Here is a 15333-nt window from a genome sequence, read left to right as displayed (position 1 = left end):
TGCCTGGAGCCGTCTTTCCTCCGAACTTTGCTTCAAGTTATATGTTAGGAATTTTCTTATCTCATCATAGTTTTCCTTTCGGAATGGCAGCCTTTTGTTTTCTGGGCATGCCCTTGTGTACAATAACCCTTCTTTGACCAAATACTCAAACATCAGTACACTCATTCTCTCAGCGGCTTCGAAACCTAGTTTCCCTTTCATTGGAGTCATTTAGAGTGAAGACTAGATCGAGTCTTGCTGGTTGATCATTTCTTCTCATTCTTGTGGGTCCCCCGACATGCTGGCGAAAAGTTTCTTGTCACTTCCAGCAGTTTAGCTCTCCATGTTCCCTCACCTCCTTGCAGTTCCTTATTTTCCCAGTCTATCCTTCCATGATCCCCCCCCCCCGAGGAACAGATGGGATCTATTTTTACAGGCAGCAGTGGCTACTCTTGCAATTATGGTGTTGACTGCCATGTTTATTATACTCCGGTTTGGGGTCTTCTGTCGTTTGGTGAAGGATTATATATCACTGCTATAACTACTCTTGGACCTCCTATCATGGTACCTGCTATGTAGTTTCTGAACCCCTCACAGCCTGGGATAACCATCTCCTCGAAACTCCACTCCTTTCTTATCAGTAGGGGCCACTCTGCCTTCTCTCCTTCCTTCCTTCCTTCCCTCCCTCTCCTTATTACAGTGTATTCTTGGGGAAACACCACATCCGTTATAATTCCCGAGTTTTGTTTCTGTGAGCCCAATTACATCCGGGTTCCCTTGTGCCCTTTCCCCTAAGCTCACTTGCCATGCTTGTAATCCCAACTATGTTCGAGTACATTACCTTGAAACTGACTTCCTTCCATCCTCATTTTATGTTGGTTTCACTGGAATTGGGGGGCAAGGGGTGTCCGGGGTGGGAGGGCCTGGGAATGTGGACCTGGGGATCTGGTGTGAAAAGGGGCTGGGAGGATCCTGAATGTGGAAGCTAGGAGGGTCTGGGTTGGCCTTGGGATGGGGGAGGAGAAGGGGCATGTGAGAGGTCGGGGGGATGTCAGGGCTTGGGAGGAAAGGGGAGTCTGGGGTGGGGCAGCAAGGATGGAGGAAAGGGGGCAAGGGAGGTTGTAGGAGGGAGAGCTTGGGTGGGGGGATACTGGGGGAGGACATGGGGTGTGGGAACGGGGAGGGCCTGGAGTGGGGAATGAGTTGGGGAAGGAGGGCATGAGGGTTAACATGGGGCTTGGGGTCGGGGAGCTGGTGGGGGCTTAGTCTGGGGACGGTCTCTACTGGTGGGGGGGGGGGAGGAATGATCATGGGGCGAGTTTATGGGAGGTTTCCGTTATATTCCTCCCTGGGGATGCTGGCCTGCTGGTGAAGGGATTCACCATTAACCATATGTTACACCACTAAATGTTCAAATTACGGGCCAGAAGAATGGTTTACCACTCAAGTGGTTAATGCATAGAGTACTTTACAACATACCCATTAGAAGATCACCGCTTCAAGGTATAAACTATCACAATTATTAAACGTGTTTCCTTCACCTATTGTACTTAAGTGGGAATATATATATGCGCTACATAATGACCAACTGCAATCCGAGATAGGTTTTTCCAAAAAATTTTAATCTTCCATACCTGCTGTGCCGTTGTACGAGACCAATTTCTTGGGTCTGGTTGACCATACCTGCAGTGCTGTTGTACTGATGAACCCTCGTACATACCTGAAATTACACATTAAATACCCCTAATTACTAACTTGAACACATTTATGTAAAGTTTAAGAAATATCCCGCTAGACAATCGATCAGGTCAGACATTGGATGAACTAAAGTGCCGACTTACCACGGAATGGCAAAAGCCAACCTCAGATGACACAGCCCGTTCTCAACACAACGGCCAAGTGGTCGTTAACCCGGCAGCCAAACATTAACGTGAAGAACGCTTCACATTTAACGAGTCCTCGGTCTATACTCGTTCGTGCACTGACCCACAGCAGTTCATATATTTTAACACAAGAATTATTTAAAATGGTTTTTGATACGTGAACTATTATACATTATTATTTATTAGGCGAGGGAGACAGGTTGGAATACACTCATGTGCTATAATTTCCTTCAACTATCAGACCTATGTACAATATAAATATACAATAATATTTACTTATATTCGACAAAATATAGTACTTGGTTACACAGGACGTTAATGTTAATTAAGGCGTCTCTGGGGTTGGCTGCAGCGTGGACTACACTGACTCAGGACGATTAGTTTCATTGGGGGAGGGGGGGGGGGTGTATGTGACGGTTGATAGATTAAAAGTCTTTGGTCTGTATTTCAAGGATTTAAGTCTGATAGTTCACAAGAAATACTTTATAATTGTCAGAATTTAACTATATTAATTTCGTAATTTCACCCCCCCCCCTCACTTGCTTTTGGTCGAACGGTCAATTTCATATATATAGTCAAGACACGAGCAGCTGTTATGGAACCATTAATCTCTCATCAGTCGTTTTAGAAGTTAATTTTATTTTAATAAGCTTTACCAAAAGTCTTCAGGTAGGTAAAATTCTCTACTAATAGCCAAAGATATATTATTCAATATGATTATATTTACAAATGAGTAAACCTGGGATAAAGCTTTATATAAAATAATTAAATTAACATCTTTGTAACTATCCTTATTTATAAAATCAGCAAATATAGACTATTCTTTCAATAATACAATGTGATCAAATAGCTAATCATCTAGTCAGTAATCAGTAACTTGCCTGTAAGCCTTGTCGGAAAATCCGACACCATTAAATATCATACAGACAGATAATAGCTGTGTTGTATAAACAAGTTACCCATAGAAAATGTAACTTGTAGTGGAATTACCGTCTAAAGAAAACGGGATATCACCACATACCATTATAAATTCACCAGCTATTCTGCTGGGAATTATTCTTAAATACATTAGTCTTTGGACTTTACCATCATAAAACATCTCATATAAATTAACTTAATTATCAGTATTAAAGTAGAGTAAATGTGACCCTTCTATTACTTATTGACATCTGGACAATGTAAGCTAGGCGTCAGTGGGGAAGGAGGGCAGCCATTGTTGTTGTCACCTCTGAGACGCGTGGAGCAAATTCGGCTCCTATTATATCTGGACAATGTCGGCCAGTAGCGTCAATAGTATGGAGTGTTAGACATTGCCATTGTTATACTAGACCAGAGGCACACGGGAGCAAATACGGCTCCTGTTAATTTTACTTGGACGAAGTGTTATGGAAACCAAAGGTGTACCATTATCACACGCTGTCAACAAATCAAGTTAAGTGTTCTTTCCGAAACCCATTATCTATCATTAGTGGCCATTAATGTCATTGGGTAGGGTTACCGGTTAGAGCACAAGATAGCCTCAAACTAAAGGTAATTAAGCCAGGTCTTTATTGTTCCATGTACAGTGTTTCTCTGATATACCTGTCATATATAGGATTCTGGCTTTACAGCTAGCGCCCTTTTAACAGGTCAAGACGAGGAAGTATCTTTTGTGCATCAGTTACCAGGGTGATGGAAGCTACCTCAAAGAGGGAAAATGTGGCGTCTACAACCTAGTTATACCTGGTGGACTAAAGCTTGCTGTACAAATAAGATAAGGAACCTCTTCAATGTATGTAGTCTAATACTGTAGTTAGATTGGCTGCATATATATTCAATTAATATAAACCCCCCTAATGTGTAGAGGATCGATTTGTGAGATTATGAGATTATTGCAGAAATACAGTCCACTTATCATACAAATTGCTATCGAAGTATATAAATTAACGTAAATATAAATTCATATAAATTAAATAAATATAAATCTCACAGGTCGGTTCCCACAAGCCTGGCGCTGGTAACCTCATGCACAGGACTGTCCAGGTGACTAATTTAGTAAAACCAATGAGGCGGGCGCTGAGCAGCACCTCTCCCCACGCCGGCCCGCGCCACACTGCCCGCCGCGCCTCTTGACTAGCTTGGCCTGATGGGTCAACTACCTGTGACGTCATTCACCTCGCCTGACATCAGGCCGCCTCACACAAACAATTCACAAGTCACTTCAATAATATTAATAGAGAGTTTATTTCTATTAATGTGACGCATGAGCATGTGAGTATGTATTAAAATCACATACTTCACTACTGGACATTAAACCCACTATCACACCCACCTAGTAGCTTGGAAGCTCCATAACGCCTTCTGTAACTATTATGTTGGGGTCTAGGCCAGGGGCCAGGTACAGCAACCTGTTACGGTGTTAAACGTCTTGTGTGTGTGTATTTACTGTGTGCCTGTAGGGTCCAACTCTTAGCTTTTGGACTCCGCCTTTCTAATTTTCGGTTGCCTAATTTACAGATTCAAGAGCTATTTTTTTCCATCTGTCATATCAACTATATAAACACCTTCCCCTAAAGGGAGGGGGGGGGGGAGCGCCTTGCTAGGCTCCTAGCCCCCCCCCCTCCCTTCTTAACATTTAGATTATTGCAATGTCTCCTTTTGCATGCTTTTATCATTTACATTTAAAAATTTGAATCTAATTAACATAAAAGCCTTTTACATCTTACCAGTAAATTGACAACTTATTGACAGTTCTAACACTACTCGGCCTAAATCTCGATAATACCTTACGAATACACTCACACAAAGCAACAAACAAGCCATAGGAAAAAATCCCTCCCCCAACTAAGCAGACTCGAACACACCCACGCACAAAAAAAAAAAAATACACCAGTCTAATGCCCTAATTCGTCCTCTCATAACATACGCCCGAATATCCCAAATGTTTGCAGCCAACACAAACAAAAAGCTCCAACGAATTCAACCCTAATATCTGAGGTGGATCTACACCACTATGGGACGACTTCGTCACGAGTGAGATCCTCCACCTCATAGCAAACACACGGCCCATAAACATACTGGAAACACCTGGCCAACAGCAGACTTAGGTTAACAACATACCATGACCACCACACAACATTCCTCACCAACACAATACACAACACTGACGACCTCTCTAACATCCCGCAACAACCACCACCCACACCATTGTATACATAAACAATTGTACAGCCTGCCCGCCGAGCACAGCCCCTTCCCCTCTCCCCCCCCCCTCACACAGCCACAGCCACACACACTGGGCGCTTGTAGCCGAGTAGACAGCGCACGGGACTCCTAATCCTGTGGCCCGGGTTCGATTCCTGGCGCTGGCAAGGAACAATGGGCAGAGTTTTTCACCCTGATGCCCTCTCTTACCTAGCAGTAAATAGGTACGTGGGAGTTAGACAGCTGTTACGGGATGCTTCCTGTGTGTGTGGGGGGGGGGGGGGGGAATAGAAAATGTTAGTAGTTAATAACAGTTTATTGATTGACAGTTGAGAGGCAGGCCAAAAGAGCAGAGCTTAACCCCCGCAAGCACCACTAGGTTAATACAACTAGGTGAATACACCAGGTGATTGGGACTTCCGGTGTTGTTCGGACTTTCTTGATGCATGGGTGAACAGGTTTGGTGTAGAATGTATACCACAATTCAAGGCCTGCTGCTGGGTCAAGGGCCTGGCACTATTCCCTCTCATCTACAAATGTTCCTCTCCGGCCTACTCTTCCCTCTGGCCTCACTTCTCGCTCGCCCAATGGACACTTTACCTGTACACTTTAATATAATTATATATATATGTCGTACCTAGTAGCCAGAATGCACTTCTCAGCCTACTCTGCAAGGCCAGATTTGCCTAATAAGCCAAGTTTTCCTGAATTAATATATTTTCTCTAATTTTTTTCTTTTGAAATGATAAAGCTACCCATTTCATTATGTATGAGGTCAATTTTTGTTATTGGAGTTAAAATTAATGTAGATATATGACCAAACCTAACCAACCCTACCCAACCTAACCTAACCTAACCTATCTTTATAGGTTAGGTAGCCGAAAAAGTTAGGTTAGGTAGTCGAAAAACAATTAATTCATGAAAACTTGGCTTATTAGGCAAATCGGGCCTTGCATAGTAGGCTGAGAAGTGCGTTCTGGCTACTAGGTACGACATATATATATATATAATGTCGTACCTAGTAGCCAGAACGCACTTCTCAGCCTACTATGCAAGGCCCGATTTGCCTAATAAGCCAAGTTTTCATGAATTAATTGTTTTTCGACTACCTAACCTAACTTTTTCGGCTACCTAACCTATAAAGATAGGTTAGGTTAGGTTAGGTTGGGTAGGGTTGGTTAGGTTTGGTCATATATCTACGTTAATTTTAACTCCAATAACAAAAATTGACCTCATACATAATGAAATGGGTAGCTTTATCATTTCATAAGAAAAAAATTAGAGAAAATATATTAATTCAGGAAAACTTGGCTTATTAGGCAAATCGGGCCTTGAATAGTAGGCTGAGAAGTGAGTTCTGGCTACTAGGTACGACATTATATATATATATATATATATATATATATATATATATATATATATATATATATATATATATGTCGTACCTAGTAGCCAGAACTCACTTCTCAGCCTACTATTCAAGGCCCGATTTGCCTAATAAGCCAAGTTTTCCTGAATTAATATATTTACTATAGTTTTTTTCTTATGAAATGATAAAGCAACCCTTTTCTCTATGTATGAGGTCAATTTTTTTTTATAGGAGTTAAAATTAACGTAGATATATGACCGAACCTAACCAACCCTACCTAACCTAACCTAACCTATATTTATAGGTAAGGTTAGGTTAGGTAGCCAAAAAAAGCTAGGTTAGGTTAGGTAGGTTAGGTAGACGAAAAAACATTAATTCATGAAAACTTGGCTTATTAGGCAAATCGGGCCTTGAATAGTAGGCTGAGAAGTGCGTTCTGGCTATTAGGTACGACATATATATATATATATATATATATATGGGAAAACTCAGTGCCAAATGCTTAATGCACAGACTACCCTATTCCAGTAGCTGAAGTTTATAACTTTTTAGACACTCAACCCACCAGGGGACTCGAACACTGGCCAACAAGGTGGCAGTTGCATGCTGTATCCACTACGCTATACTTCAAAGCCATAAGAGAGGTAGGAACTCTGGGGTATTTAACCAACCAGAATTCCAATCCTCTTCTGGTTGGTTAAATACACAGACTCAGACTTGGTTACAAGTGCTACTGGGAGGTAACAAACCCAATATTTAAAGTGTGTCATATCTGTGGAACAGAAGCAGAGGTGCCACTATTGCAGTACTTACTGGAATGTTTAGCTTTTGAAGTCCTGTGCCTCAAACTCAACCTTAATCCAACGACAGCAGCTGCATTAGATGTTAGTAGCTTAAAATGGAGACTAGAACCGTGCGCACCATCTGGACAGGTGGTCCTATTAGGACCAGCTGTCCAGATGGGGCAAAGGTATGTAGTCACATAGTGTTGTTGGGTGATTTTCCGGATGTTTGGCGCGTGTTGGACGCATGTGAGCGTCCGGTGTTTGGTTACGCAGTCTGGAATGATGGGGGGTTATGTTATGGGGGGTTATGTTGTGGGGGGTAGGAAAGTATGTGGGGTATGTGGTGTATGTGGGAGAGTAAGGAATAGGAGAAGAGTAAAATATGTGGGAGAGTAAGGAATAGGAGAAGAGTAAAATATGTGGATAAGAGTAGATGAATATGTATGGGTGTTTGCCGTAGAGTTAATCATGTGTGTGTAGGGGGATTTTTTAGCATCACCTAGTTAGCTTTTCTTGACACACTGTACTCCACTTCATATAGTCTAGGGTAGCTGCACTAATGCAGATGTACCTAATATGTTAATAAAAAAAAATAGTCGATTAATAGATAAGTCTAAGTAATGCTATGTAGAGGGTGGGTGGAGGTGTGAGGGGTCCCAACATTGCCGGATATGTTGAGGGGGTGTGGGGAGTGGTGAGGGAGGGGTGAGGGGAGCTTCCCTTTGGCGGGAGAAGGTTGGAGGGTCATTGTGGTTGAGAAGCGAGGGTGGAATGCGTTTACGTTTTTTGACGGCCATTATTTTCTTCGAGCTATGCAGCTGTGTTTGGTGGTGATCCATGAGGAGATTAGTTCTGCCATACATGGCAGGAAGTGTCGAGGAGGGTGAGAGAGAGAGCAGACTCTTAAGATGTGAATGAGAGGAGTAGGTAACAGCTGGCAGTGGGTTTGTGTGTGTGTGAAAGTAGTCATTATTTTTTCTTAAAGAATGACAGTTTTATGTACCCTCCCTGCTTCCAGAGCGCTAAGGATATGTGGGTCATACCTACCACATAGCTATGAGGAGTGACACCACATGGGGTTACCTCTTCAAAGGCTGAGGCCTAACTGTTGCGAATGTCATCATCAACCTCTACCATAGTCAGTCATGCCCACCCCTTCCCCCTCCATCCACATAGGACATACCACATACCACCACCACCACCACACTGCTGGGAGTGACAGCAATACGGCGTACCACTCTCTCTCCTGACACAGCTCACACCGGCACATAGCATTGTGTCATTGTTCTTTCTCAAAGGTGAGCCATGACCTCAACATACAAATTCCAAATGCAGGCCTGGGCGGGAGAGAGCCTTTGCGGGAGAGAGCCTTTGTGGGCGGCTCCCCTCTTGGGAATCTGACACACAACTGGGCTAAATAAGACAACACCGCTCACATAACCCACACTCCAACAGACCCCCCCCCCCCTCCCCCCAGCCCCTCCTCCCCTTACCATCAACCATCACCCCACCCTCCTCCACATCGATTTTCTGTGCAAAGCCTTTAGTATTATTTCTGATCATATGTGTAACCTTGTATCGTAATGTGACCAACATGCTAACATCATTCTTTGCTCAAATAGCATTTTTTAAGAGTAACGAGAGTCATAAGGTGGTCTTCAATCTTATTATTATAACAAATCCTGATTTTTTTTGTAAACCCAACTGCATGGGATACACATAGCAGTCAGTGGTTACTCTCCCTCTCTCTCCTCTCTCTCTCTCTCTCTATTCAGATCATTTAATAGTTAGGGGGAAAAGTAACATCAATTCCTTTCTCCTGCTGCCGCTGTTCACGTATCTTTTTTTCATTTCACTTAGACTGACAGCTCACCAGAGGATGGAAGACTAGTGTCAATTTTCGACCCCCATCACTCTCACCCTTATAACCTTGTAACGTAACACGACCAACATGATGACATCGTTCTTTGCCCAAATATCATTAATGTAACGTGACCAACATGGTAACATCGTTCTTTGCCCAAATATCATTTTAAGAGTAACGAGCAACTTTCTGTCCGATGTCTGAATATTGAAATGTGAACCGTGTTTAGCCCTTACATTCCAAACAATAAAATATTAGCACAAGCTTGTTTAGTTCTTGTATCACGTAACGTAACATAGCGTTTATTCAACAACTGGTAGACATAACAATGTAGCTTCATATTCACTGTGGTAAAACAAACAAACAAACAAACATCGCGGTCAGTCCTCGCTATACCTCAAACGCGCAGTTCATTCTCTCTCCCTTAGGTGAGCAATGTTCCCCACATACAAATTCCAAGCAAAGTAAACATATATAAGACTAATGTGGAAAAACATAGTCTTGATACTATTATTAAATTGACTTGTTCATTATCCCCGAGTTCATGGCTGTCTCTAAGACCTACATTATCCAAATGTAAACAGCAATCGATGAGAATAAGACCGTATGAGTCGATAGTGAAATAGCTCTGGGTTATGTCTGTTTTCAGTTCTTGTAACACAGTCAATGTAGCGTACTTTCTACTGCCCAAATAAATAGCATTTGAAAATGTATGCGTGTCTATCAATCTCCATCCCCCCTCTTCATCCAACACCAAATATTGCTGTGCAGACCTTGTAACACATTAGCATTAGTGCTCATTTCTTGTAACACACAGTCAATGCAGCCTAATGCGGGAAAATAAACTGTCTGCTGCCTAAATAAATAGCATTTGAAAATGTATGCAAGTCTAGACAATCTCCTATAGCCCTTACATTCTAAATACAAATAAAATATTAGCACATGCTTGTATCGCATTATATCATTATGTAACGTGGAAAACTTCTTTCTGCCTGATGATCAAATAGCATTTTTTAATAAATAACCTCAGCTTGGTCTTATGCCATTAGGAACTGTATTACACTGTGCGCAACAGTAGACTTGTAATATCATAGCAAGACAATGTCGCAGGGATGTTCAACGCTCTTATACTGAAGGAGTGAGCGAGGCACTTAGTAACGTAACGTGGAAATCAACTTTGATGTCCGAATATCATTATTGAAATGTGAACCCCATTTAGCCAAACACATTATCTTCATTACATCTCTTACCATATAAATATTACTGTCTGCCAGTTTTAGCCCTCTAACACAATGTAACGTAACGTAACGCGGAAATCATCAACTTTCTGCAGTTCAAAATATCATTTTAAAATGGAAAGTGAGACTTAGTCCATCTCCATTACATCTCCTACCATATAAATAATGAGTACCAGTTTTAGCCTCTGTAACACCTTGTAATGTAACGAGGAAATCAGATATCTACAGACTAAAATAACATTTTTCAATGAAAAGTATGACTTAGTATGACTCCATTACATCTCCTACCATATAAATATTACTGTCTACCAGTTTTAGCCCCTGTAACACTTGTAATGTAACGTGGAAATCAACTTTGTCTGATGTCCAAATAACATTATTGAAAATGTAAACCATGTTTAACCATTACATCCAAACACGAACAAAATATTACCGTAGGCCTGTTTAGTTCTTGTAACACATTATATCGTTACGTAACGAAACGTGGAAATCATCTTTCTGTCTGATGAGCAAATATCATTTTTTGTAAATGTGAAGCTTTGTAGATTTAATTTTAAACAAAGGTGTGTCACTACTCCACGAACTTAGAGTGTGAGTCAGGAAGAATGACTGTGAAATATGCACAGAAGAGTTTGGGGAGACGTGATCACTACCTACGAATTCTAATATGTTTTGTTAACTGTGATCACGACATACACCTCATGCTCTCTTGTTGCGCCTCTCACTAGTCAATAAACACAATTTTTGTATCATTTCTTGACTAAAATAGCACTCTGAAACATCTTTGCACTTTATTTTTACATTGTCACGTGCACAGCCATCAAAGGGAATCTCACTACTGCATGGATGTCTTGTGTGTTAAATATACGGACCTTACCTAGCTTATCATTTTCTTTGAGAAACTTATATGTGGAGATCATATCTCCCAAGTCCACACAAGTAAGTAAGTAAGTAATTATCAAAAGAAGGCACCAAACCGGGAAGGCTATGTAGCACCATCAAATACGCAAAATAATCAGAGGGCGCTAAATATCACCAAGGATGCCAATACGAGAACAAAAACGCATAAGGCGAACGATATCAAAAGTATCCGAGTCACCAAGAATTCTATCGAGGGACAGGTGACCGCGAGGGGCGGTCGGAAAGCAAGACACACGCTCGTCCTGGAAGTCAGGACATTCAAGAAGGACATGTACGGCCGTAAGAGGGACAATGCAACTAGGACAATAAGGAGCAGGGCGGCGCTCCATCAAGTGACCATGGGTTAAGCGAGTATGGCCAATACGCAACCTCGCCAGAGCTGTTTCCCACCGCCGGTTACGGTGGAAGGAGGACGGCCACGAGGAAACACAACATTTAAGAGTACGTAGCTTGTTACCAGTAACAGACAACCAAGAAGCCTGCCAACGGGTAAGGACTGAGGAATGGATAACCGGGTAAAAGTCGGAATACGGAATGCCTTTACGAGAGATGGGACAAGAGCGGACAGCTTCCTTAGCGGCAGCATCCGCACGCTCATTCAAAGACACGCCAATATGGCTGGGAACCCAACAAAACTCAACCGACTTAAATTTACTGTGAACGAGAAACAGCCAATGCTGGATCTCGACAACTACCGGATGAACTGGATTAAAGCACCCGAGAGCCATGAGGGCACTACGAGAGTCAACAACAACCACAAAGGAAGACTGACAACGAGAAAGCAGGAGACGAAGAGCATAGAGAATAGCATAAAGTTCTGCTGTAAAGATGCTAGTCTCCGGAGGCAAGCGACACATATAAGTGCGATCAGGAAAAACAACAGAGTAGCCAACACCGTCCGCTGACTTAGACCCATCGGTGAAGACAGAAACGGAGCGGGAGTGAGAAGAAAAGTGCTCGAGGAAAAGGCGTTTTAGAACTGTAGGAGGGGTAAAAGCTTTAGTGATACGAGTCAAGGATGTACAAAACCGCGGAAGAGGGACCCTCCACGGGGGCAAAGAAGGAACAACACGAGGAGAAACATCAGAAATACGAATGGAAAGAGAATCCTGGAGGCGAGATAACCGGACAGAAAGAGGGAGGTGGTGAAGAGGAACAGGAACCGCAGGAGGGGTAAAAATTAAAGCACGACAGAGGCGAGAGGAAGGATGTTGCAAGGACCGCGCAAGATAGCGAAGACAGTAGCGATCACGGCGGTCCTGGAGAGACAGGAAGCCAGTGTCAACATACAAGCTAAGGACGGGAGTCGAACGAAAGGCACCAGAACTGAGGCGCAACCCAGTATGGTGCAAAGCATCAAGACGGCGAAGAGTAGAAGGAGAAGCAGACGAGTAAGCAGGGCAACCATAATCGAGCTTAGACAGGACGAGAGAGGAATGTAAAGCAAGGAGAGTGCGCCTATCTGCCCCCCAAGAAGTATGGGACAAGACCCGAAGGAGGGTAAGGGACTTAGAGCACTCAACACGGAGGTAAGAGATATGGGGAGACCAAGACAAACGAGTGTCAAGGAATAACCCCAAAAGCTTCGCGGAATCTTTGTATTCAAGGGGATGACCATAAAGTGACAAAGAGGGACGAAGAACAACCCGTTTCCGCGTAAAAGTCATGGCACAAGTCTTAGAAGTAGAGAACTTGAAGCCATGACCTGTGGCCCAAGACGACACGGCATCAATCGCAAGTTGAAGCCGGCGTTGAAGGAGAGGCGAATCATCACCCTGACAACAAAGGGTAAGATCATCGACATAGAGAGCGGAGAAGACACCAGAAGGAAGAGAGGAAAGAAGACCATTGAGGGCAACCAGAAAAAGAGTAGTGCTCAGAACACTACCCTGGGGCACACCTTCGTATTGCTGAAAAGAGGGAGACAGAGCGGTACCAAGGCGCACCCGAAAGGAACGACGAGAGAGGAAGCTGCGGAGAAAGAGAGGGAGATGACCACGAAGGCCAAAAGAATGAAGTTGAGATAGGATATGATAACGCCAAGTGGTGTCGTAAGCCTTTTCTAGGTCAAAAAGGACGGCAACAACGGAGGTCTTCGCAGCAAAAGCAGTACGAATATAGACCTCCAAGTTCACCAGGACATCTGTCGTGCTGCGGCACTTGCGGAAACCAAATTGAGAAGGGGAGAGGAGGTGATGGTGCTCCAGGAACCACATCAGACGAACGTTAACCATACGTTCAAAGAGTTTGCAGACACAACTTGTGAGAGCAATAGGGCGAAAGTCCTTAGGGGAAGTACCCAGAGACCCCGGTTTGCGAACAGGGAGGACAACGGCATCGAGCCAGTCCTCAGGGACTGACGACGACTCCCAGATCCGATTATACAGACTCAGTAAATACTGAGACGTGCTCGGAGGGAGATGGCGAAGCATCTCATAATGAATACCATCAGAGCCCGCCGCCGTAGAACCGCAGAGGGCCAGGGCAGAACGAAGTTCAGAGAGAGAGAAGGGATCATTATAGGGAAGCTGAAGATGAGTGCAGAAATCTAAAGGACGAGACTCAAGGACAGGTTTACGAAGAAGGAAAGATTGGGGAAGATGAAGACCAGAGCTAACAGAAGAAAAGTGGGAACCCAGTTCGGAAGCGACCTGCAACGGGTCCGCCACAAGAGTATCATGGAGGTGAAGGACCGGTGAAACATCGGGAACGAACTTACCCGCTATCTTGCGGATACGCTTCCAGATCTGGGCCAGAGGGGTTTCGGACGTAATTGTCGAGACATAAGATGCCCAACATTCACGTTTAGCCGTACGGATGGCCCTACGGGCCACCGCACTCGCTTTCCGAAAGAAAAGAAAAGAATCGGTCGTCTGCCTACGGCGGTGCCTCTTCCAGGCTGCACGCTTACAGCGGACAGCCCGAGCACAGTCCGCATTCCACCAGGGAACGCACTTCCGTGGACCCCGAGAGGAAAAGCGAGGAATAGAGCGGAGGGCAGCGTCGAAGACAGTGTCATGAAAAAGGAGGAGAGCGCGAGAGAGGGGCAGAAGGGAGAGGTCAGAGAGAGTAGCACTGAGGGAAAATAGGGTCCAGTCCACCTTAGCAAACTGCCACCTAGGGAAAGAGAGGGAAGGGCGAAAAGAGAAAAAGGAAACAAGGATGGGGAAATGATCACTTCCATGGAGGTCATCAAGAACCTGCCATGTGAAATCTAAGTAAAGAGAAGAAGAGCAGAGAGAAAGATCAAGACAAGAAAGGGTGCGAGCTCGAGAGTCCAAATGAGTGGGCTCACCAGAATTCAGAAGAGACAGGGAAGAAGAGAGGAGAAACGGCTCAAGGAGGCGACCCCGGGTATTCGTCAGAACGTCACCCCAAAGAGAATGACGACAATTGAAGTCACCCAGCAGGAGCACAGGCTCCGGCAAGGAGTCTAGGAGGTGTTTCAAATCAGGAAGAGAGAGCGGGACACTCGGGGGGAGATAAATGGAACAAACTGTGTACCATTTCCCCACAAAGATACGAGCAGCAGAACAATGGAGAGGCGAAGGAAAAAGTAAAGGAACAAAGGGAACATCAGCCCGAATCAAGAGAGCAGAAGAATTAGAAGCCCCAGCAATGGCTGGGGGGGGGGAGAGAAAGGAATAGCCACGAAAACGACCAGGACGAGCACCAAGCATCGGCTCCTGGAGACAGACACAAAGGGGCGAAAACCGTGAAACCAGAAGTTGGAGTTCGAGGAAATTGGCGTAATAACCTCGAACGTTCCATTGAAGAATGGACAACGACGAGAAGAGAAAGGACAAAAACAGAGAACAAGGAAGAAACAAAGGCGAAAGACCAACAGAGCACGTTAAAGAATATCAGGGTCGGGATCAGGGTCAGCAAAGTCAGGGTTAGGGGGCATGGGTAAACTGAGCAAAGACGGAGGGAAGGAAACGGGAGAACAGATCAGAGGTGGGCGGGCAGGGTCCGGAGGAGGAGGAGGAGGAGGAGGAGGAGACAACGGAGAGGAGCAGTCAAGGACAGCAGCAGGAAGAGGGGGAGTAGAAAGAGAGGAGCGCACCCCAGCAAGAGCAGCAACCGAAAGGGAAGCAGGGGCCAAAGAAAC

The 15333-nt window shown here is 44.2% G+C and overlaps 1 long non-coding RNA gene across 1 annotated transcript in view; it reads right to left on the bottom strand.

The window, feature by feature from the left end:
* Positions 1-816: 816 nt before the first annotated feature.
* Positions 817-15333, bottom strand: part of LOC138364126 (uncharacterized) — a 32065-nt gene continuing 17548 nt past the window's right edge. The window contains exon 2 of the long non-coding RNA XR_011228312.1: positions 817-1699. This is a non-coding gene — a long non-coding RNA (uncharacterized lncRNA). The remainder of the gene's footprint in view (positions 1700-15333) is intronic.

Source organism: Procambarus clarkii, chromosome 12, assembly GCF_040958095.1.
Source record: "Procambarus clarkii isolate CNS0578487 chromosome 12, FALCON_Pclarkii_2.0, whole genome shotgun sequence".
NCBI lineage: Eukaryota > Metazoa > Arthropoda > Malacostraca > Decapoda > Cambaridae > Procambarus > Procambarus clarkii.
Note: the sequence above shows the minus strand (reverse complement) of the source record. Positions and strands in the feature narration are given on the sequence as shown.